Genomic DNA, 24,269 nt, shown 5'->3' on the forward strand with positions numbered 1-24,269 from the left:
TAAGAGGGGCAACACGCTCGGGTGACATTTCAACATGGTTGTGCTATTGGCCCGTGTGGCTCACACAACCTAAGCAATACAGGGACATGCCCGTTTCCTATACCTGTGTGGAATTAATTCTAAATGCACACCTACATAGGTTTTCACACGGCCTGGAACACGCCGGTGTCTCTGGCTCGTGTCCCTCACACGGCCAAGACACGCCTGTGTCCTAGCCCATGTGCAAAAACCTAGACATTCTGTTTCTGACGTCAGAAATCCTTAAGGGCCACACGGCCAAGGCCTACACTCGTGTGCTAGGCCGTGCCCTTCACACGGCTGAGACATAAAGCCATATATCTGCCCGTGTGTTAACTACCATGCATACCTACATACAATTCTTACGTGCAAGGGACACATGGCCATATCACATGCCCATGTGGTGGACCGTGTGTCATACACGGCCTAGACACATGCTTGTGTGCCTACCCGTGTGGACAGAATAAGGCTACTTACCAAGCCTTTTTGTCACACTTTCTTATGTAACCTGCATAAAAATCACTTTAGACAAACATAAGGGCACATCACAAAGCAAAAAAAACCACAATGGACAACATTTCATTTATGCAATTAACTCATCCATGAAAATATCATCTTCTATTTATAAATCAAAATGAGTATTATATTCATCATATGAGCCAACACATTATGGCTAAATGACAAAACACTAAACAAAGACTCGAGTCCCTGTACATGCCAGAAAACAAAAAAATGAAACTAGCTATACCAAGGTCTAGAGTGATAGTGTGATCGAATTTTTTGATGTCACTGGATCCCCGATGCTAGCTTGGCAGCACTATAATGAGAGAAAAGAAAGGAGGGTAAGCGTGGGAGCTTAGTAAGTACATATATGCAAATAAAGTGTAATGATAAGAAAATCATATTCATCCAACAGCAGCTTGTCATGCTTAAAAAATATAAGTCACTTAACATCTCTATCTTACTCTTCTTTTCATTCATGTATACTTAATACACCTAGTTCTTTACTCAGGTCCAAACCATGAGTTCAGTATAGATACCCTATCAAAGAATTCACCAACTAAATCTTTGGGTTACCCGTTGAACTCTCAAAATACATATGAATACACGAGGAATTTGCGTCTAAATGCCATATAAGGAATCAGGGCTACCTCGTGCTATGAAACGCTTACATTTGAGCTACTCATGGGCCTTTTTATCAAGTTAGGACCTGGACCCCATAGCTATCATGTAGCGTTTTCTCATTGAGCTACTCACGGGTCTATACACAAAGTTAGTACCTAGACTCATATTACCTATAGCATTTATCTCATTAACTCAGACTCAACTTATGAGTTCAGAACACATAATTCTCATCACATGCCCCTTTGTATCCTATGCTATGTCTAAGGTTCAACGGGCTTCATATCAAATCGAATAGCATCGCATTTGCTCACATTGTAATTTACTCGCATAACATCTCATTCATTCATTCATAGAAACAATTAGAATTTAAATACATAACAACAATAAGGTAATTACGCATGTATATTATTAAAATATACCAAAGTGAGATTCAATAACACATTATTTATATATATACTTACCTCGATACAAAATGATGAAGACGAGCTTAATCCTCGTAAACTTTGTTTTTACCCCGATCAAGACCCGAATCACGTTTATCTTGATCTAAATTAATAAAATTTATTTATTTCATTAGCATAGCAATTTAAACGCTCGAAAGCTCATAATTGGGCAAAATGACTATTTTGCTCCTAGACTTTCACAAAATGACCATTTTACCCCTATGCTCGAAAATTAATTTTTATTGAATTTCATCATATTATAAGCCTAACTAAACCCTTTTTACTATTATCGTAATCCAAAAATTCCACTATTTCACACATTTATCATCTATTTTACAACTCATGCAAAATAGTCCCTATTAGGGTTTTCATGAGAAATCCATTCACAGAAGTTGCTTATTACTCACCAAAGGATCATATTCTTCAATCAAAATTCAGAAAAAAAACCTAAATGCTCTCATGGCAATACCCTAGACCTTCAACCATTTTGCAAAATAGTCCCCTTATTTAAAAGCTCTTGCTTCAAGGGGTCCAAAAATGTAAAAATCATCAAGAAAAGTCATGAAAACCACTTACTTGTGAAGGCTTAAAGTTGCTGAAATTTTCAAGCTTCAAAAACCCCTCCAATGGCCAATTTTTTTGTGGAAGAAGAAAGAGTGAAAAAAGATGAAACCTTTTGTTGTTTATTTTATTCAAGCTAGTCAAAATTGGTGACCAAGCACCACTTAATTTTGACTTTCCCATCTATTTATCCCCTATGGCCGACCAACCTAAGAATTAGGGGTTCTAATTGCTCTTTAAGACCCCCAATTTAGGTTCTTTAGCTAATTTACATCGTTATCTAACAAAATAGGACTTTTGCACTTTATGCGATTTAGTCCTTTTTCACAATTAGGCAAGCAATCGCTAAAATTAATTCACTAAAATTTTCATGTACTTATCTAATCATGCTACAATACATAAAATGATATTTAAAATAATTTCCTCAACCTTGGTTTAGTGGTTTCGAAATCACTATTCTAATTAGCCCTAAAATCGGACTGTTACATTCCCCCATTTTTGGGATTTTCATCCCCGAAAATCTTACCGGAAAAAAGGTTTGGTTTTGGCTTTCCATGATCACTTCGAGCTCCCATGTGGCCTCTTCAACGCCATGTCTCTGCCATAATACTTTCACAAGGGAAACACTTTTATTTCTTAATTGCTTAACCTCTCGAACTAGGATCTTGACAGGTTCCTCATCATAAGACATATCCGGATGAATCTCAACCTCTATTGGCGCAATCACATGGGAAGGGTCTAATCTATGCCGACATAGCATGGACACATGGAACACGTCATGAATCTTTTCCAATTCGGATGGTAAGGCCAATCGATAGGCAACCAGTTCTACTCTCTCGGTAACTTCATAGGGTTCTATGAAACGAGGACTGAACTTTCCTCTTCTACCAAATCTGAGAACTTTTCTCCATGGGGATACTTTCAAAAACACTCAATCGCCAACTTGAAATTTGATCTCTTTCCGTTTCAAATTCGCAAAGGGTTTCTACCTATCCGAGGCGGCCTTCAAATAGTCATGAATCACTTTAACTTTCTCTTCAGTCACCTTAACTAGATCGACCTCGTGAATCTAACCCTCCCTGAGCTCGGTCCAGTATAAGGGCATTTGACACCTTTGCCCATATAAAGCCATAAGGCACCATCTTCAAACCCGACTGATAGCTATTATGTTAGATGAATTCAACCAATGATAAGTACCTTTCCCAACTACCTTGAAATTTGATAACACAATACTGTAACATGTCTTCTAAAATCTGAATCACTCTTTTACTGACCGTAGGTTTGCGGATGAAATGCCGTGCTGAAACTCAAGTTTGTTCCCAATGCCTCTTGTAACTTTTTCCAAAACCTTGAGGTAAATCTTGGGTCCTTATCCGAAATAATTGACAAGGGTACCCCATGTAGTCTCACAATTTCAGAAACGTTTAAGTCAGCCAATCTTTCAAGGGAGTAGTCAGTATGCATTGGTGTAAAATGTGCTGACTTTGTTAGCCTATCCACAATAACCCAAATAGCATCCTTTTTTCTTCGAGGTTACCGGCAAACCCATCACAAAATCTATAGTAATCTGATCCCACTTCCACTCGATGACCGTGATAGGCTGAAGTAGACCCGAAGGTACTTGGTGTTCAGCCTTCACTTGTTGACACACAAGACACTTGGAAACGAACTATGAAATGTCTCTTTTCATTCTTGACCACCAATACATTTTTTCAAATCGTTATACATTTTCGTACTCCCAGGGTGTACTGATAAACAACCACTATGTGCCTCATCTAATATCTTTCGAATCAATTCGGTGTCCTTAGGAACATAAATCTTATCCCGGGATCTTAAGCACCCGTCAGAACTGATCCGAAAATCTGATTTAACATTCGATTCGCATAGGGTTTTCTTGGATAGTAATTCGCTATTACTCTTTTGAACCTCAAAAATTTCTTGAAGAAACATCGGTCTAGCTTTTAGCTCTGCTAGAATTGAACCATTCTTTGATAAGGTCAATCGGGCATTCATTTCTCTCAAAGCAAACAATAATTTTCTACTTAATGCATTGGCAACCACGTTCTCTTTTCCCAGATGGTAATCTATAATCAACTCATAATCTTTTAATACTTCCAACCATCTACGTTGCCTCTAATTTAAATCCTTTTGGGTCATCAAGTACTTAAGACTTTTATGATCAGAGTATACATGGCATATCTCTCTAAACAAATAATGTCGCCAGATCTTCAAGGAAAATACTATGGCGCCCAACTTTAGGTCGTGTGTCGGATAGTTCTTCTCGTGAGGTTTCAATTGTATCGAGGCATAAGCCACAAATTTTCCCTCTTGCATAAGTACACATCCCAACCCATTCAAAGAAGAATCGCTATAAATCACGAACTCTTTTCCTGATTCGGGTTGTACTAGCACGGGAACCTCAGTCAAAAACATCTTCAAATTCTCAAAACCCTGCTGACACTTATCCGATCATTCAAACTTGACTCCTTTTTGAAGCAACCTTGTCACGGGAGTCGCAATCATAGAGAAGTCCTTTACAAGTCGGCTGTAATAACCGACCAACCCTAAAAAGCCCTAACTTCAGTCACATTCTTTGGTGGTTTCCATTCAACAATAGCAGAAACGTTGCTAGGATCAACCCTAATACCATCACTTGAAACAATATGGCCCAAAAAGGCAACTTCTCTAAGCTAAAACTCACTTTTACTAAATTTGGCATACAACTGATTGTCCCGCAGAGTCTGCAAAATAGTTCTCAAGTGTTCGGCATGTTCTACCATGTCTCTAGAGTATATCAGGATATCATTGATGAATACAACTACAAACTTATCTAGATATGGCTGAAATACTCTATTCATTAAATCCATAAACACAGCGGGAGCATTTGTTAAGCCAAAAGGCATGACGAGAAACTCATAGTGACCATACTACATCCTAAAAGCAGTTTTAGGCACATCTGCTTCTTTAACTCGTAGTTGATAGTAGCTAGATCTCAAGTCTATCTTAGAAAACCATGCTGCTCCCTTCTGTTGGTCAAACAAGTCATCAATTCGAGGCAACGGGTATTTGTTCTTGATCATCCTTTTATTTAACTATCGGTAATCTATGCAAAACCTCATAGATCCATCTTTCTTTTTCACAAATAACACCGGAGCACCCCAAAGTGAAAAGCTTGGTCCAACAAAACCCTTATCGGACAATTCTTGCAACTGTGACTTTAGTACTTTCAGCTCAGTTGGGGCCACCCAATACGGAGCAATCGAAATAGGCGTAGTCCCTGGCATTAGCTCTATACCAAATTCAACCTCTCTATTAGGGGTAACCCAGACAATTCTTCCGGGAATACATCCACATATTCACTTACAACCGGTACTGACTCAACCTTGAACTCTGATTCCTTAGTATTCATTACAAAAGCCAAATACGCTTCACATCCTTTCCTCAAACACTTCTGGACGGACATGGAGGATATCACCATAGGTAAGTTTCCTGGCTCACCTAATTCAACTCAAAAGGTTTCACCATTTTTACATTTTAATTTAATAGCCTTTTGTCTACAATTTATTACAGCATCATGGGATGTCAACCAGTCCATACCCAATATGACATCAAACTCATCGAATGGTGACTGCATCAAATTGGCCAAAAAAAATGACCATTAACTATTTAAGGACATTTCTTACATACTTTATCGACTATCACATGTTTGCCTAATGGGTCTGACATTTTAATCATAAACTCCATAGACTCAACAGGCATATTTGTGCTGGACACCAACTTCATGCACAAATACGAATGAGTAGAACCAGGGTCAATCAAAACAATAATAGTATTACCATAGAGAAAGAATGTACCGATGATCACATCAGGAGAGGATGCATCTTCACATGCACGTATGGCATAGGTTCTAGCCGGAGCTCTAGCTTTAGACCTTACAGTAGTGTCTCTCATCACATTCTTTCTACGAGCCCCAACTCCATCATTCTTCTGAGGTCTTCCTTTAAAATTGGTGCCACTTGGCCTTGTACTCTAAAATTTTTCTCTATCATTCATCTTAGGGCAATCCTTAATAAAGTGGTCTTGAGAACCACCCCAAAAACAAGATCCATCGTTCATTCTACACTTGCCGAAGTGATTTCTACCATAATGTTGGCACTTGGGTTTGGAAGATCTGACATTGCCCACACTAGCCATTGATGTAGCCCAAGTCTTAAAATCTGAATCTTGCTTCTTACGATCTCGGTGCGAATGTCTGGCAAATACGTGGAAACGAGAGTAGACGTCTCTGGATTTCTTAGACTGAGATGCAAATGACTTGCTCACATGCCTCTTCCTTGCATCTGTAGTTTCAGCTTCGATTTTCTTCTTTTCCTTGATTAATTCCTCAGCTTTACAGGCCCGATCAACAAGTACTACAAACTCTTTCAACTCAAGGACACCCACTGATAGTGTAATGTCCTCATTAAGTCTATCTTCAAACCTTCTACATATCTTGGCCTCGGAGGATACACACTCTCGAGCGTACTTACTAAGTCAGATGAACTCTCTTTCGTATTCAGTGACCGTCATGCGACTTGTTTCAAGTCAAGGAATTCCTTACGCTTTTGATCCATAAATCTTTCCTTGATGGATTTCTTCCGGAATTCTTCTTGGAAGAATTCCCACGTGACCCTTTCCTGAGGCATCACTAAAACTAACGTCTTCCACCAGTAGTATGCAGAGTCCCACAACAAGGATATGGCACACATCAAACATTAGTCGAAAGTGCAAGATAATTCATTGAATACCCTAATGGTATTCCCAAGCCAGAATTCTGCCCTTTCAGGGTCATCATCTTTATTAGCACAGAACTCCTCGGCTCCATGCTTCTGGATCTTATCCACTGGAGGTCTATTTCGTCTCTCGAGGTCCATACCCTAGTGTACTATGGGGACATGTTGAGGGATAGGTGGGGGTGGAGCGGGTTGAGCATTCGGGTTCGCTCGGATGAACTCCGTGTACCACTCATTCATCATGTGGAGAAAGGCCTTTTGAGCCCCTTCTCTTCCTCCCTAACTAAACGTGGGAGGCTAATTATCGGATGGCACCGCCCCTTCGGTGGGGGCCTGCGTATTACTTTCTACGTCGTTCGCCATAGTTTGATCAGGATCCACTACTATATGAAAACACAATTTAAAAAATTAGGAGTCGTCACACTATCACACTCTATTTATGGCATTTATAGCTAGACTCGTACACACGCTATGTTAGTCTGAGAACCGACTAAACCATAGCTCTGATACAACTAAATGTAACACCCTACACCCGTGCCCCACGCCGGGTCAAAATATGAGGCATTACCTAATTTAAACTTATGCATATAGACATTTTCATAACACCAAAACATGTTCAAATTAAGACTTTTCCAATTTTATTTATAAACTCCTTGATAAGGGCCTACTAAGCCCAAAACATCCATTGGAACCCATTCGAAAACAATCCGAGTTCTTTAAAGAACTCTGAAAATAACTCTTAAAACAGGGGCACACACCCGTGTGGGAGGGGCAACACGCCCGTGTGACATTTCAACATGGTCGTGCTATTGGCCCGTGTGGCTCACACGGCCTAAGCGATACAGGGACACGTCCGTGTCCTATAGCCGTGTGTAATTAATTCTAAATGCACACCTATAGGGGTTTTCACACGGCCTGGAACATGCCAGTGTCTCTGGCCCGTGTCCTTTACATGGCTAAGACACCCCCGTGTCCTAGCCCGTGTGCAATAACCTAGACATTCTATTTCTGACGTCAGCAATCCTTAAGGTCCACACAGGCAAGGTCCACACCTGTGTGCTAGGCCGTGCCCTTCACACGGCTGAGACACACGGGTGTGTCTCTGCCCGTGTGTTTACTACCATGCATATTGACATACAATTCTTACGTGCAGGGGACACACGACCACATCACATGCCCATGTGGTGGACCGTGTGTCACACACAGCCTAGACACACGCCCGTGTGCCTACCCGTATAGACAGAATAAGGCTATTTACCAACTTTTTTGTCACCCTTTCTTATGTAACCTGCACAAAAATCACTATACTAACATAAGGGCACATCACAAAGAAAAAATAACTACGATGGACAACATTTCAGTTATGCAATTTAGTTATCCATGAAAATATCATCTTCTATTTATAAATCAAAATGTGCATTATATTCATCATATGAGCCAACACATTATGGCTAACTAACAAAAAACTAAACAAAGACTTGAGTCTCTATACATGCCAGAAAACAAAACAATGAAACTAGCTATACCAAGGTCTAGAGTGATAGTGTGATCGAAGTTTTTGATGTCACTGGATCCCCGATGCTAGCTTGGCGGCACTATAAAGAAAGAAAGGAAATAAGGGTAATCATGGGAGCTTAGTAAGACATATATGCAAATAAAATGTAATTATAAGAAAATCATATTCATCCAACAGTAGCTTGTCATGCTTAAAAGATATAAATCACTTAACGTATCTATCTTACTCTTCTTTTCATTCATGTATACTTAATACACCTAGTTTTTTACTCAGATCTAACCATGAGTTCGGTATACATACCCCATCAAAGTATTCACCAACTAAATCTTCGAGTTTCCTGTTGAACTCTCGGAATACATATGAGTACGCGAGGAATTTGCGTCTAAATGCTATCTAAGGAATCAGGGCTACCTCGTGCTATGAAACACTCACATTTGAGCTACTCACTGGCCTTTTTATCAAGTCAAGACCCGGAACCCATAGCTATCATGTAACGTTTGCTCATTGAGCTACTCACGGGTCTATATAAAAAGTCAGTACCTAGACTGACGTTACCTATAACATTATCTCATGAACTCAGACTCAACTCATGAATTCAGAACACATAATTCTCATTACATGCCCCTTTGTATCCTATGCTATGTCAAGGTTCAACGGGCTTCATATCAAATCAAATAGCATCGCATTTGCTCACATTGTAATTTACTCGTATAACATCTCATTCATACATTCATGGCAGCAATTAGAATTTAAATACATAACAACAATAAGCTAATTACACATGTACATTATTAAAATATACCAAAGTAAGCTTCAATAACACATTATTTACATATGTACTTACCTTGATACAAAATGATGAAGATGAGCTTAATCCCCGTAAACTTTGTTCTTACCCCGATCAAGACCCAAATCACGTTTCTCTTGATCTAAATTAATAAAATTCATTTATTTCATCAGCATATCAATTTACACCCGAAAGTTCATAATTGGGCAAAATGAATATTTTACCCCTAGACTTCTACAAAATGACCATTTTACCCTTATGCTCGAAAATCAATTTTTATTGAATTTCATCATATTATAAGCGTAGCCGAACCTTTTTTACTCTTATAGTAATCCCAAATTTCCACTATTTCACACATTTATCATCTATTTTACAACTCATGCAAAATAGTCCCTATTACGGTTTTCATGAGAAATCCATTCACAAAAGTTGCTTATTACTCACCAAAGGATCATATTCTTCCATCAAAATTCAGAAAAAAAACCTAAATTCTCTCATGGAAAAACCCTAGACCTTCAACCATTTTGCAAAATAGTCCCTTCATTTAAAACCTCTTACTTCAAAGGGTCCAAAAATGTAAAAATCATCAAGAAAAGTCATGAAAGCCACTTACTTGTAAAGGCTTAAAGCTGCTGAAATTTTCAAGCTTCAAAAAACCCTCTAATGGCCAATTTTTTGGTGGAAGAAGAAAGAGTGAAAAAAGATGAAACCTTTTATTGTTTATTTTATTCAAGCTAGTCAAAATTGGTGACCAAACACCACCTAATTTTGACTTTCCCATCAATTTGTCCCCTATGGCCGGCCAACATAAGAATTATGGGGTCTAATTGCTCTTTAAGGCCCCCAACTTATGTTCTTTAGCTAATTGACACCCTTATCTAACAAAATAGGACTTTTGCACTTTATGCGATTTAGTCCTTTTTCACAATTAGGCAAGCAATCGCTAAAATTAATTCACCAAAATTTTTATGTACTTATCTAATCATGCTACAATACATAAAATGATATTTAAAATAATTTTCTCAACCTCGGTTTAGCAGTTTCAAAATCACTATTCCGACTAGCCCCGAAATCAGGCTGTTACATTACATAATCGTACACTACAACATAAACAAGTTATGTAGTTTGTCACTAGTATTAGAATGAATTAAACAATTATATATTTAATTATTCTAACTGGAATGAAAACCAGTCTAAGCTATCAAATATTGATCAAATTTTCAATAAACCTGAGCATTTATAATTAAAACAGAAGATGCATGACTACTAAAGAGAAAAGAAGAATTAAAGTGCAAATAAGTCTCATGAATTTATCAAATCAAACTTCAATAAAACTTTCGAATAGAAAAGGGGAGTTTAGCAAGCTATAAAATCGAAAGGATGCAAAGTAAATAAAAATAGCTATTCGGTCTCTAAATGGCCAAAAGGCATAACTCCCTTTCAAATCATAGTATTTATAATATATTTTAAACCTAAATTAGGTTACATAAACTTCATTTAGGTCATAAAGCCCATAAAATACCAAATCACCCTTGGAACTCGATCAAAATATGGAACTTCATGTAAAAGCAAAGCAATTCTGCATTGAGGCGCTTTGGAATGGCATAAGGGCACCAACGAGGTACTTGACTTCTCGCGTTGGGGTTCCGACTTGGCATGGGGGTAGCGAATGGTTGTGTCAAGGCTCAAATTCCTCGTTTTCAGCTATGCTTTGCCTTAGTTCTTTGTCTAATCTTTTTATGGTCTCAAAAACTAAGCCTCAAGCTTCCTTACACCGTAAGGTTTGTTTGGTACAAATAAGATTGTAAACTATGATCTCTGATGTTCTATAACCATTAAATATGACATTGTATGCAAGAATATCATGTTGTATGCTATATATGTTCTGTAATATGATAAATATGCTCTGTAATAAGATAAAATTAACCTATTATCGGTAAGCTCAATCTATATCTGTTAGGAGAACATGTATGACATGTATATTATGATAAACACACACACACACCATTCATCATCTTTCCATGCATTTCACATTAGAAGAGAAGAGAAGAAAGAAAGTTTTTCTTTCTTTATAATTTAGTCCTTCCACCAAAAATTCACCATTTTCACCTAGAAATCAAAAGAATTTCCATAGCTACCAAGAGAGAAAAATGTTAAGGAGACTAAGGGGAGTTAGAATATCAAGTTGGATTCAAGAAATAGAAGCTGGAGAAGAGAGAAAAATCAAGTTAAAGATTGAAATCAGTAGGACAAGGTAAGAACTTTAAGACTTCAACATACTTTAAGTAGAGTTTCTCATGTAAGGTAATATCAAAAGCATGAAAATGATGTTAAGGTAGAGTTTTCTTATATAAGGTTCTATGTTGATATATTGGTGAAGGGAAATAAGAGAAAATGATAGGAAATATTATAGAGGATGGAAATAAGGGTGTTATAAACTTGGTAATCAATATGTTGCACTAAAACAGTTTTGGATAGCAGTAGTAGTTAAACTTTAAAAAAATCACAAAATTTTTGAAATCGAATTAGAGGTTGAATAAAATATGAAATTAAATTTTATTGAGTCTAATTTTTCATAGAAGAAACTGGGTAAGCAATGGAATTGTAAATTGTGAGATATAATAAATTTTATGAGACAAGGTCAGAATAATTTTGAGTTCCTCTATTTTCAATTTGGAAAATCATAAAAAACTGGAGAAAAATAATTATGGGCGTAAATTTATATGTTTAAATTCTTAATGAGTGTATTTTCAATAGAAACAAATGGAAACATCATCCAAATTTTTAACTAAAAGATAATTAATTTTTAGTAAGGAAAGGTCAAAGCTATTAAATAGCAGAATAGGGGTAAGTTTGAAGATTTTACTGTACTTATTGGCTAAATTATAAATTATAAAATTTTTATTGTAGAAATATATTTGAGTCTAGTTTCAGAAACATCAAGCAGTTTTTAATTTAGAATTGTATAGCTCAAGATATAAATAATTTAATGACTATGACTCAAGTGGATAGCTTGAAATGAACATAAGAGAAAATAGTGGAATTATATATACATCAAGGATATGGAATGCAGAGGAAGAGGAGGAAAATATATATGAATATTTAGTTAGCATGGGTTATATGAAAGTGGTTAATTTGCATGTTTTTTGCTCGGGGACTAAATTGAATAAAAGTAAAACTTTAGGGGCAATTTTGTAAAAATATAAAAATGACCAAATCGACTGAAATGAATTATTTTATTGCTAAATTAATAAAATTGAATGAAATTATTAATTTAGATCAAGATTGGTTGAAAAATTGAGGAAAATAGAAAATTACCAAAATGCCCTTGAATCTTGGTATTTTTGCAATTTAGCCAGATAAGTTTGTGAAACCTAATTATGTGATATAAGGAAATATGAGTTGTTAGTTCATGAAATATTGATATAATGAATTAACTGATTTATGTTTATGAAGAAACAGTGAGAGAATGATATTTATCATGACATGTAAATATGTGATTATCTTTGATACATTGATACAAGGAATATAAGTATGTTTAGATGCAATATGTTTGATTTTGATTGGTCCCAAATATGAATGCTAGATGAAATAAAATGTCTGATAAATAAATTTGTAACTTTGGTAATGCCTCGTAACGTGTTTCGATGATGGATACAGGTAGGGGTTATTACATGTTATCTATTTAGAAATGTTAATGAATGATAAGATTATTTCATATTTACATGGGAACTTACTAAGCTTCATTACTTACTTTGTTTACCTTTCCATGTTTTATAGTATTTCGAAGCTAGCTCGGATCCGAGGATCATCAGGGACTTCATTGCACTATTGGACATCTATTTTGGTACTTTTGAGTTGTATATATGGTATATGGCATGTATAGACTTTGGCCATTTTGGTGTGTTTGATGGAAATGTATTTTGACCATTAGAGGTAACTTATGAAAGTTATGTAGTTTGTTATAAATATTGCCATGTGATATGGTTGATGTTGAATTATGATACTAAAATGGTTATTATGATATGAGGTATTTATTTGGTTGAAATATTTTTGTTGTAGATTAATTTTGGATGATGAACTAGATGAATTATGGTACATGATATACATATGTGGGTTATGTCTAGTGACACAAGTTGAGTTGGTAGGTATTTAAATAGGTAATGACATTAAATTGAGTATTGAAATGGTTGAAGTAGATATAGTATGATTTGTACATTGGTTGATGATATTTGGCTGCTTATTTATGTCTTAAAATGGCACCATTTGAGCTTGTATAGGTATGTGTAAAATGGGTGGAAAAATGGCTTAGTAAATAGCCTATTTTTGTCCATAAGGGCAGAGACACGGGCATGTGTCTCAGCCATGTGTGACACACGGTCATGTTACGCGGCCGTGTGTCCCCTGGTATTGAAATTGAAGTCAAGTCAGCATGCTCCACACGGCCTTACACACGAGCGTGTGACTTGTCTGTGTGGCATAAGTCATTATACCTTACAGGATTGGCACGGCCTAGCACACAGCCTGGCACACGAGCATGTGTAGCCAATTTTAGGGCAAACGGGCTAGCTACACGGGCGTGTGTGTTGGGCGTGTGGCCCAGGTTAGAGAGTTACACAGGGTAGGACACGGGTTGGGACACGACCATGTACTCCCATTTTGAATGTCCACACGGTCTGTGACACGAGCATGTCTGGTGGCCGTGTGAGACACACGGCCTAGCCACACGGGCATGTGTCCCCTATTTTGAGAGAAATTTTCAAAGTTTCGTGAAAGTTTCTTGAGTTATCGTTTTAGTCCCGAACCACTCTCAAAGCATGCTTAGGGTCTTATAGGCTTATATAAGGGACAAATTGATTGAGATTGAATGATGAATGCTTGAAATGAGAAAATGTATGCTAAATGGATGTTTAATTATTTTGTAAGTCTAGTAAAGATCCATAACCTATTCCGGCATTTAATATAGGTGAGAGGTGTTACATTTATTGGTATCAGAGCTATGATTTAGTCGATTCTAGGACTAATGTAGCGTGTGTGAGAGCCTAGCTATACATGCCATATATAACCTGTGATAGTGTCATGAATCTTGATATTATAAACTATGTTTTCATATAATAATGGATCCTGAAGGAGCTGTAGCAGATGATGTTCAGAGTAATGCGCCAGCTCCCGCTCAAGGGACAACACCTTCTGAATCTAGACCCGTGTCAAGTAGTCACATAGGTGAGGCTAAAGAAGCCTTTTTCCAAATGATGAATGAGTGGTTCACTCAATATGTCCAGACAAATCTAGCTGCTCAACAACCTCCATCCCCACCAATTCCTCAACAAATCCCCGTAGTTCCTCAATTTATTGATCCTATATGATTGAACAAGCCACCAGTTGGCTATAGTTGACGATGATCCTGAGAGAGCTGAATTTTGGGTTGAAAATACAATTAGAGTATTTGATGAGTTGTTATGTACACCCGAAGAGTGCATTAAATGTGTTGTATTTTTGTTGAGAGATATTGTGTATCAATGGTGGAATACTTAGACATCAGTGATATCGAAAGAACGGGTTACATGGGATTTCTTTCAATCTGATTTTAGAAAGAAATATATCAGCCAGAGGTTCATTGATTAGAATTGAAAAGAGTTTCTAGAATTAAAAAAAAAGCCCGTATGTCCATGACAGAATATGAACGAGAATTCATGAGGCTTAGTAAATATGCCCGAGAATGTGTTTCAACGAAAGCTATTCTATGCAAAAAATTTGAAGACGGATTGAATGAAGATATCAGATTGTTAGTCAAAATTCTAGAGTTGAAAGAGTTCATGGTACTCGTCGATCGTGCTTGCAAAACTAAAGAACTACACAAAGAAAAGAGAAAGAATGATTCTGAAGATAGAGATTCGAGAAAAAGATTGATAAATAAACCCTATCAATCTTTATCCAAGAAATCACGAGATGTTTATAGTCGATCAAATGTATCGATGGAGTACTCTAATAGAGATCGCGGGAAACAATTTATGAGTTCAAAAACTCTAGCTATGTCAATAGAAAGTGTAGGTAATGCTAGACCAAATAAACCTGAATGTGGACAATATGGAAAATGACATTTTTGGAGAGTGTAGAATGAATGACAAAGCCTGTTTTAGATGTGGCTCGCATAAACATTTCATTCGAGATTGTCCTGAGTTAGATAAGAAAGATAAATCTCAGAATGGAAGACCAATCAACATGACTGCGAGAGGAAGATCACCCCGTAATGTTGGAAATGTAAGTGGTAGTAGAGGTGCAACATGAGATATTGCTGTGAGATCTGAGGCTAGAGCACCTGCCAGAACCTATGCTGTTCGCGTTTGAGAAGAAGCGTCATCTCCAGATGTTATTACCGGTACATTCTCTCTATATGACACTAATGTAGTTGCATTGATAGACCCCGGATCAACTCATTCATATATATGTGTGAACTTAGTGTCTAGTAAGAATTTACTTATTGATTCAACTAAGTTTGTTATAAAATTATCGAACCCCTTAGGCAAATATATCCTGATTGACAAAGTTTACAAGAATCGTCCGTTAATGACTTAGGGTTACTGTTTTCTAGTTGATTTGATGTTGTTGCCATTTGATGAGTTTGACATAATTCTAGGTATGGATTGGTTGACATTACATGATGCTGTAGTAAATTGTAGACGAAAGACAATTGAGTTGAAATGTTAGAATAATAAGAATCTCTGATCGAATCAAATGATTTGAATGGTTTACCAACTATAATTTCGTCGATGTTAGCTTAGATATATGTGAAAAAGGGATGCAACACATATTTTGCATATGCACTTGATGCAAAAGTGTAAGAATCAAAGATTGAATCAGTACCAGTTGTTTGTGAGTATCCAGATGTGTTTCCAGAAGAGTTACTGGGTTTGCCACCGATCAGAGAGGTTGAATTTGCTATTGATTTTGTACTGGGAACTTCACCGATATCAATAGCTCCATACAAAATGGCTCCGACAGAGTTAAAAGAGTTGAAAGCTTAGTTGCAAGAATTAACTGATAGAAGATTCACACGACTGAGTTTCTCGCCTGGGGTGCACCAATTCTATTTGTAAAGAAAAAGGATGGTTCAATGAGAATTTGTATAGACTATCGACAACTCAATAAAGTGACAATCAATCATAAATATCCTCTACCAAGAATTGATGATTTGTTTGATTAGTTAAAAAGGTGCAACAGTGATATCAAAGATTGATTTAAGATCTGGTTATTATCAATTGCAAGTTAAAACTCAGATGTGCCTAAAATTGCATTCAAAATGAGGTACGGACACTATGAATTTCTTGTTATGCCTTTTGGATTAACTAATGTTTCTACTATCTTTATGGATTTGATGAATCGAATTTTCAGATTGTATTTAGACAGATTCGTTGTTGTATATATTGACGATATTCAGATTTATTCTCGAGATGAATCCGAGCATGCCGAGCATTTGAAAATAATGTTATAGACCTTTAGAGATAAACAATTGTTTGCAAAGTTTAGAAAATGTGAGTTTTGGCTCCGAGAGGTTAGATTTTGAGGGCATATAATTTCAGCCGAAGGTATTAGAGTTGACCCAAGCAAGATTTCTGCAATTATAGATTGGAAACCTTCGAGAAATGTATTTGAAGTCTGAAGTTTTCTACGACTAGCTGGCTATTATTGACATTTTATGAAAGGATTTTCTATGATTGCAACACCATTGACTCAATTACTTTAGAAAGATGTAAAGTTCGAATGGTCTAAGAAGTGTCAACAGGGTTTCGAACAGTTGAAAGCATTATTGACAGAGGCACTGGTGTTAGTACAGCCTGAGTCGGGTAAGGAATTCTAATTTTTAGTGATGCGTGTTGACCCGAGCAAGATTTCTGCAATTATAGATTGGAATCCTTCAAGAAATGTATCTGAAGTCTAAAGTTTTCTATGACTAGCTAGCTATTATTGACGTTTTGTGAAATGTTTTTCTATGATTGCAACACCATTGACTCGATTACTTCAGAAAGATGTAAAGTTCAAATGGTCTAAGAAGTGTCAACAGAGTTTGGAATAGTTGAAAGCATTATTGACAGAGGCAGCAGTGTTAGTACAGCCTGAGTCGGGTAAGGAATTCGTAATTTTTAGTGATGCGTGTTGAACGGTCTGGGTTGTGTATTGATGTAGGAAGGCAAGGTAATAGCTTATGCTTCTAGACAATTGAAGCCTCATGAAAAGAATTATCCGACGCACGATTTAGAGCTGGTCACGATTGTGTTTGCATTAAAGATTTGGCTACATCACTTGTTTGGTGAGAAATGCCACATTTATACAGATTGCAAGAGCTTAAATTATTTAATGACTCAGAAAGACTTGAATTTGCGACAATGAAGATGGCTTGAGTTACTGAACAACTATGAGTTAGTAATTGATTATCATCCCGAGAAAGCGAACGTAGTTGCTGATGCTTTGAGCAGAAAGTCATTATTTACTTTGCATGTGATGAATACACAGTTAGCTTTGTCTGATGATAGTTCGATTGTAGCTGAGTTGAAAGCAAGACCGTTATTTCTTCAGCAAATTTACGAAGCTTAAAAATATGATAGTGATTTGCAAGCTAAAAGTGTGCAAAATGTGTCGACTAGTGATTTAGAGTACCAAATCGGAGCCGATGATTATTTAATGTTTTGAAACAGAATCTGTGTACCGAGAAATTCTAAGCTTATTTAGAAAATTCCGCACGAAACACATAACAGATGTTTATCTGTTCACCCGGGGAGTACCAAAATGTACAATGATTTGAAATAATTATATTGGTGGTTGGGTATGAAACAAGATATTTTAGAGTTTGTATCGAGATGTTTAGTTTTTCAACAAGTTAAAGCTGAACATCAAGTATCGTCAGGGCTACTTCAGCCACTGATGATACCAGAGTGGAAATGGGATAAAGTGATGATGGATTTCGTATCGGGATTACCTCTGTCTCCGAAGAAGAAATATGCAATTTGGGATCGATTGAGAAAATCTGCACATTTCATTCTGATATGTATAGATTATTCACTTGATAAATTGGCTGAATTGTACTTATCTGAGATTGTTAGACTGTACGGGGTGCCAGTTTTGATTATTTCGAATAGAGATCTGAGGTTCACATCGCAATTTTGGAAGAAATTACAAGAAGCTCTTAGAACAAAATTAAATTTTAGTACAACATTTCATCTGAAAATAGACTGTTAGTCTGAACGAGTGATACAGATCCTCGAAGACATGCTCTGATATTTTGTTCTAGAGTTCAAAAGTCACCGGGAGAAATATTTTCCGCTGGTTGAATTTGTGTATAATAACAGCTTTCAATCGAGCATAAAGATGGCCTCGTATGAAGCTTTATATGGTCATAAATACCGAACTACGTTGTACTAGACTGAGCTTAACGAGAGACAGATCCACGGGGTTGATTTGGTTAGAGAAACCGAAGAGAAATTGAAGGTAATTCGCGACTATTTGAAAACAGCTTCAGATCGTCAGAAATCATATGCGGATTTGAAACGAAAAGACATTGAATTTCAGATCGGTGACAAAGTGTTCTTGAAGGTATCTCTGTGGAAGAAAATACTTCGTTTTGGTCGCAAAGGCAAAGTTAGTCCGAGATTCATCGGACCGTATGAGATTATTGAACGAATAAGACCAGTGGCATATCGACTAGTGTTACCGATTAAGCTAGAAAAAGTCCATAATGTGTTTCATGTATCGATGTTGCGTCGGTATAGATCGGATCCATCGCATGTGATTTCCCCGTCAGAAATTGAGATTCAACCTGATATGACATACAACAAAGAATCGATCAGAATTCTAGCTCGAGAGATTAAAGAGTTAAGAAATAAACAAGTAGCCTTAATGAAGGTTTTGTGGCAACGTCATGGTATTGAAGAGACTACGTGGGAGCCCAAGGAGACTATGAGAAAATAGTACCCTAACCTATTCACTGGTAAGATTTTTAGGGACGAAAATCCCTAGGGGGAGAGTTGTAACAGCCCGTTTTTAGTCAAATCGGAATAGTGGTTTCGAGACTATCTGAGGTAAAAATATTTATTTTATTACTATTTTAATGTGTATAGCATGATTGAATGATTGTGTGAAAATTTCGTTAAGAAATTTTATTGTTTAAATGGTCAAATTGATAAAAATGACTAAATCGTGTAAAGCGTAAAACTTGAGTTCTAATAGCTAAAGGTGTCTAATAGCTATAGAACCTTAAAGTTAAATTCCTTATGTTGTAATTAGACCATTTTAATTTTAAGTGGACATTTATGGACATATTAACATGTGTATTAATGGTTTATAACAAAGGTTAAAATAGTAATTAATAAATAAAGGTTAATAAAATAAAACAAAGCCAAATTTGCTTCATCTTTTTTTCCATTGCCGAAATTAAAGGTTGGAAAAGCCATTAGAGAGCTTGAAGCATTCGACACTCTCAATTGCTAGCATGTAAGTGATTTTGACTCGATTTTTAGTGATTTCTATGTTTTTGAGTTCATTGTAGCTCAATATATCTAGCCCGTACATTCAATTTCAAAACTGCTAACATTTGTGAGAGTTTTCATTAATGTATATATGTGTTCTTTGATGTTTGATGATGAAATATGAATATTTTTTTATGAATTTTACAAGTTTTGTTAAGTGATTTTTAGTGAAAATGCAAAATAGGGATTAAATTCATAAATGTGTAAAGTTAGTGGTTAAAATGTGAAAGAAATGGAAAATATGGGCTACTAATAATGGTAATTCGGTTAGCATGGGTTAGTCTTGAATTTCATGCTTTTGTGATTTGTGTAATAAGGACTAAATTGTAAAAATTTGAAAGTTTAGGTGCTAATGTGTAAAATAGCTCAAATGTATATTTTGGATTGAATTGAATAAATAGAGGAAAAAATAAGCTAATTTTGATTACTTATAGATCAAGAAAAGAGGAATTCAGAGTTAGATCAGGGAAAAAGCAAAGTGATTGAATAGTCGGTTCGTTCCGTTATATCCGTATACGAGGTAAGTTCGTATAATTGAACTTAAATGCACATTTATTTAATTGATGGATGGAACTGAGATTGTATTTATTCTATCAGTTGAAATTGGAAATCTTAAATTAAATATATGGTTTAAGTAAGAAGAATTGCTAAATAAGACCATAGCTAGGCTATGGCAAATCGGAAAATAAGACCATAATCGAGTTATGACATGTGAATGTAAGACCACAGCATGGCCATGGCAACGTATGTGTAAGACCATAGTTGGACTATGGCATCGGGAAATTGATATACTCGTACCGTAAGCAATTATAAAACCAGAGTGATTTGGTAAATGAATTGATGAGAAATAGTTACGTATTGATACAGGTATGTACAGAAAATGTTCAAGTAACGAATTAAAGGAAGCCAAGAACTTATGCTTAACTATGTGGTTAAACTTTATGTTAACTTGTGATTGATGCTTAAATGCAATTTATGTTATCTATTTAGAAATGTTAATGAATGATAATATTATTTCATATTTACATACAAACTTACTAAGCTTCATAGCTTACTTTGTTTACCTTTCCATGTTTTATAGTATTTCGAAGTTAGCTCAGATCCAAGGATCATCAGGGACTTCATCGCACTATCGGACATCTATTTTGGTACTTTTGATTTGTATTAATGGTATATGGCATGTATAGGCTTTGTTCATTTTGGTGTGTTTGATGGAAATGTATTTTGACCATTAGAGGTAACTTATGAAAGTTATGTAGTTTGTTATAAATATTGCCATGTGATATGGTTGATGTTGAATTATGATAGTCAAATGGTTATTATGTTATGAGGTATTTATTTGGTTGAAATATGTTTGTTGTAGATTGGTTTTGGATGATGAACTAGATGAATTATGGTACATGATATACATATGTGGGTTATGTCTAGTGACACAAGTTGAGTTGGTAGGTATTTAAATAGGTAATGACATTAAATTGAGTATTGAAATGGTTGAAGTAGATATAGTATGATTTGTACATTGGTTGATACTTGGCTACCTATTTTTGTCTTGAAATGGCACCATTTGAGCTTGTATAGGTATGTACAAAATGGGTGGCAAAATGGCTTGGTAAAGAACCTATTTTTGTCCACACGGTCGTGTGTCTCAACCATGTGTGACACACGGTCATGTTACACGGCCGTGTGTCCCCTGGTGTTGAAATTGAAGTCAAGTCAGTATGCTCCACACAGCCTCACACACTGGCGTGTGACTTGGCCGTGTTGCATAAGTTAGTATACCCTACAGGATTGGCACGGCCTAGCACATGGCCTGGCACACGGGCGTTTGCGGCCAATTTTAGGGCACACAAATGTGTGTGTTGGCCGTGCAACCCAAGTCAGAGTGTTACACGGGGTAGGGCACGAGCTGGGACAAGGCCATGTGCTTCCATTTTGAATTTCCACACGGGCATGTCCGGTGGCCGTGTGTCTCACACGGCCTAGCCACACGGGCGTGTGTCCCCTATTTTGAGAAAAATTTTCAATGTTCCGTAAAAGTTTCTTGAGTTATCGGTTTAGTCCTGAACCACTTCGAAAGCATGTTTAGGGCCTCATAGGCTCGTATAAGGGACATATTGATTGAGATTGAATGATGAATTCTTGAAATGAGAAAATGTATGCTAAACGGATGTTTAATTGTTTTGTAAGTCCGGTAATGCTCCGTAACCCTATTCCGGCGTTGAATACGGGTGAGGGGTGTTACACATTAAGGTAGTCCAATCTGAATATTTTGGGGCATAAATTTTAAGGGAGTTCTATGGTTAAACCTTTTACTCAAAAGTTACCAAATTAGTGAATTTGGAGAAAATCTTTAGTTGTGTAGAACTAAGGTAATGGAGTAGGCAATTGGGGCCGAACCACTATAAATCCTTGTGTTTTTTGTTACACAATTTTTATTGCTTCCGCCACAACATCTCAAAGGCTGATTCAACTTCCCTATCGGTGGTCTCAAGTTAGTCCTTCTGAGCTAACACCAAAGCATATCACAAATTAACATCTTAAGCATCTAACTGATATGCCTCAATGGCACCATCACGCAACATGAATCAACTCCAATAATAAAATCCATCTCATGCAATTTTAGATCATAACTATATATATGCCCTATATGCAATTAAAACACCAAATTATAACCATCTATAATTGACCATATTTCCAAAACTAACAATGTATAAGTTTGGCACTAAAACAATTCCACATATCACTTATATCATCCAAATTTCTATGCCTTCTATTTCACCAAAACATCAAATATTTGAACGTCTCATGTCTCATTCAAACATACTTTTAACTCATATGGTTCCACCACATTTCCATACTAAATGACCATAACAATATCGACATATAAGTTTGGTCAACCATATTTCAAGAGCTGCCATTCAAAACTATAAGTTAGCATACCAACTTGCCAACAAGCACACATACATTTTATACATCACCATTCAATATTTAGTTTCCAACAAAACATGTATAAACAATTCAAATCCTATTTACATGCCACATAACTGAGTTGAATGATTAAAAGCCTACCGATACTGAAGTTGGATAGTGTGAGCTTCAAGTTGATTCGATCTTCACATTCCGCAAAGGACAACTACAAGATAGGAAAACATAACAAGGTAAGCATTGTATATGCTTAGTAAGCTCATAGTTGTTAAAAAATTAACTTACCTCATTTCATAATTAAATCTATCAAAATAAAAAATTTAACTAAGTTTCTTATCACAATATATCACAACCGTAAGGTGAGTATTTCATATACAGCCATATAATCCATCAATTCATTCGTACCATTCAATTCAATATTGTTTCATCAAAACTATCAAACGAAATACAACATTTGCTCAATAAAAACATATGAACACATATAATTGTATGATAACATTAATTTCCATTCACCATACTGAATTAGACAATACATTTTCTTCAAAGAATCATTAGTCCAATGAACTATAATAATAAATACAGATGCGCGGATAACTACACCACACTAGTAGGCATCGAAGAGTTTTAACAGTAGGGACTGAAGTGCGAATCAGTAAACACCATAGTGAAAATCTCGTAAAAGCACACAATTAACCCTATTGACATGCCAATTGTATCCTATCATGTGTTCATCCAGGCTTAATACACATATCAGAACAATTATTTACAATTCAGTCCTTCTCATCCTTTTGTACCATTTTGAATACATTTCAAAGTATATTAAATAAACTTGAAAAATTCAATTCTAGCACAACATCAAATTTAGGTATAAAAGTTTATCCTATGAACTTAACAAGTAAAAACAATAATAGTAGAAGTTTTAAGGACTAGTTTACAATTTTCTCTTTTCCTCAATTATCTACCGATCAGTTCAATTCTTGATTTATATGGTAATTCATTTCAAATTATTAGTGCCAATTACCTTAAATAAACTTATGCAATGTATATGTCAACTTAATTTTGATTTTCACTATTTCCCTAAAGTTTCACATTTTATTCAATTTAGTCCCTAAAACTGAAATTATCATATCTTTCACATTTAAGCTCCATTTTTCAATTTGTATTCAGTTACATTCTGCTATAACTCTCTACAAACTATAAGTACAGAAATTCCATATAAAATTTGACATATTTACATTTTAGTCCCTATTTTCAAAATTAACAAAATTCACTTTACAAATTACTCATGTTTCACATTTAAGCTTTCAATCAAACCATTTAACACCAAAAGCTTCAAAAAATCATAAATTGAAACATTTAAAAACTTTAATAGTTTTACAAAATAGTCCTTAGGCTAACTAGATTAAGCTACAATAGATCTTAAAAACATAAAATTTACTAAAAATAGGCCTTAGAAATACTTACATGCACGGTTGGAAGTTTGGATGAAATTCTCTAAGCTCAACAATGGATTTTTAGTGTGAGAAAGAAGGAAAATGAAGATGATGATTAATGTATGCTTCTTCTTTTTTTATGTTTTATCACATTTACCTTAATATAATA

The sequence above is a fragment of the Gossypium hirsutum genome, chromosome A13 (assembly GCF_007990345.1).
Source record: "Gossypium hirsutum isolate 1008001.06 chromosome A13, Gossypium_hirsutum_v2.1, whole genome shotgun sequence".
NCBI lineage: Eukaryota > Viridiplantae > Streptophyta > Magnoliopsida > Malvales > Malvaceae > Gossypium > Gossypium hirsutum.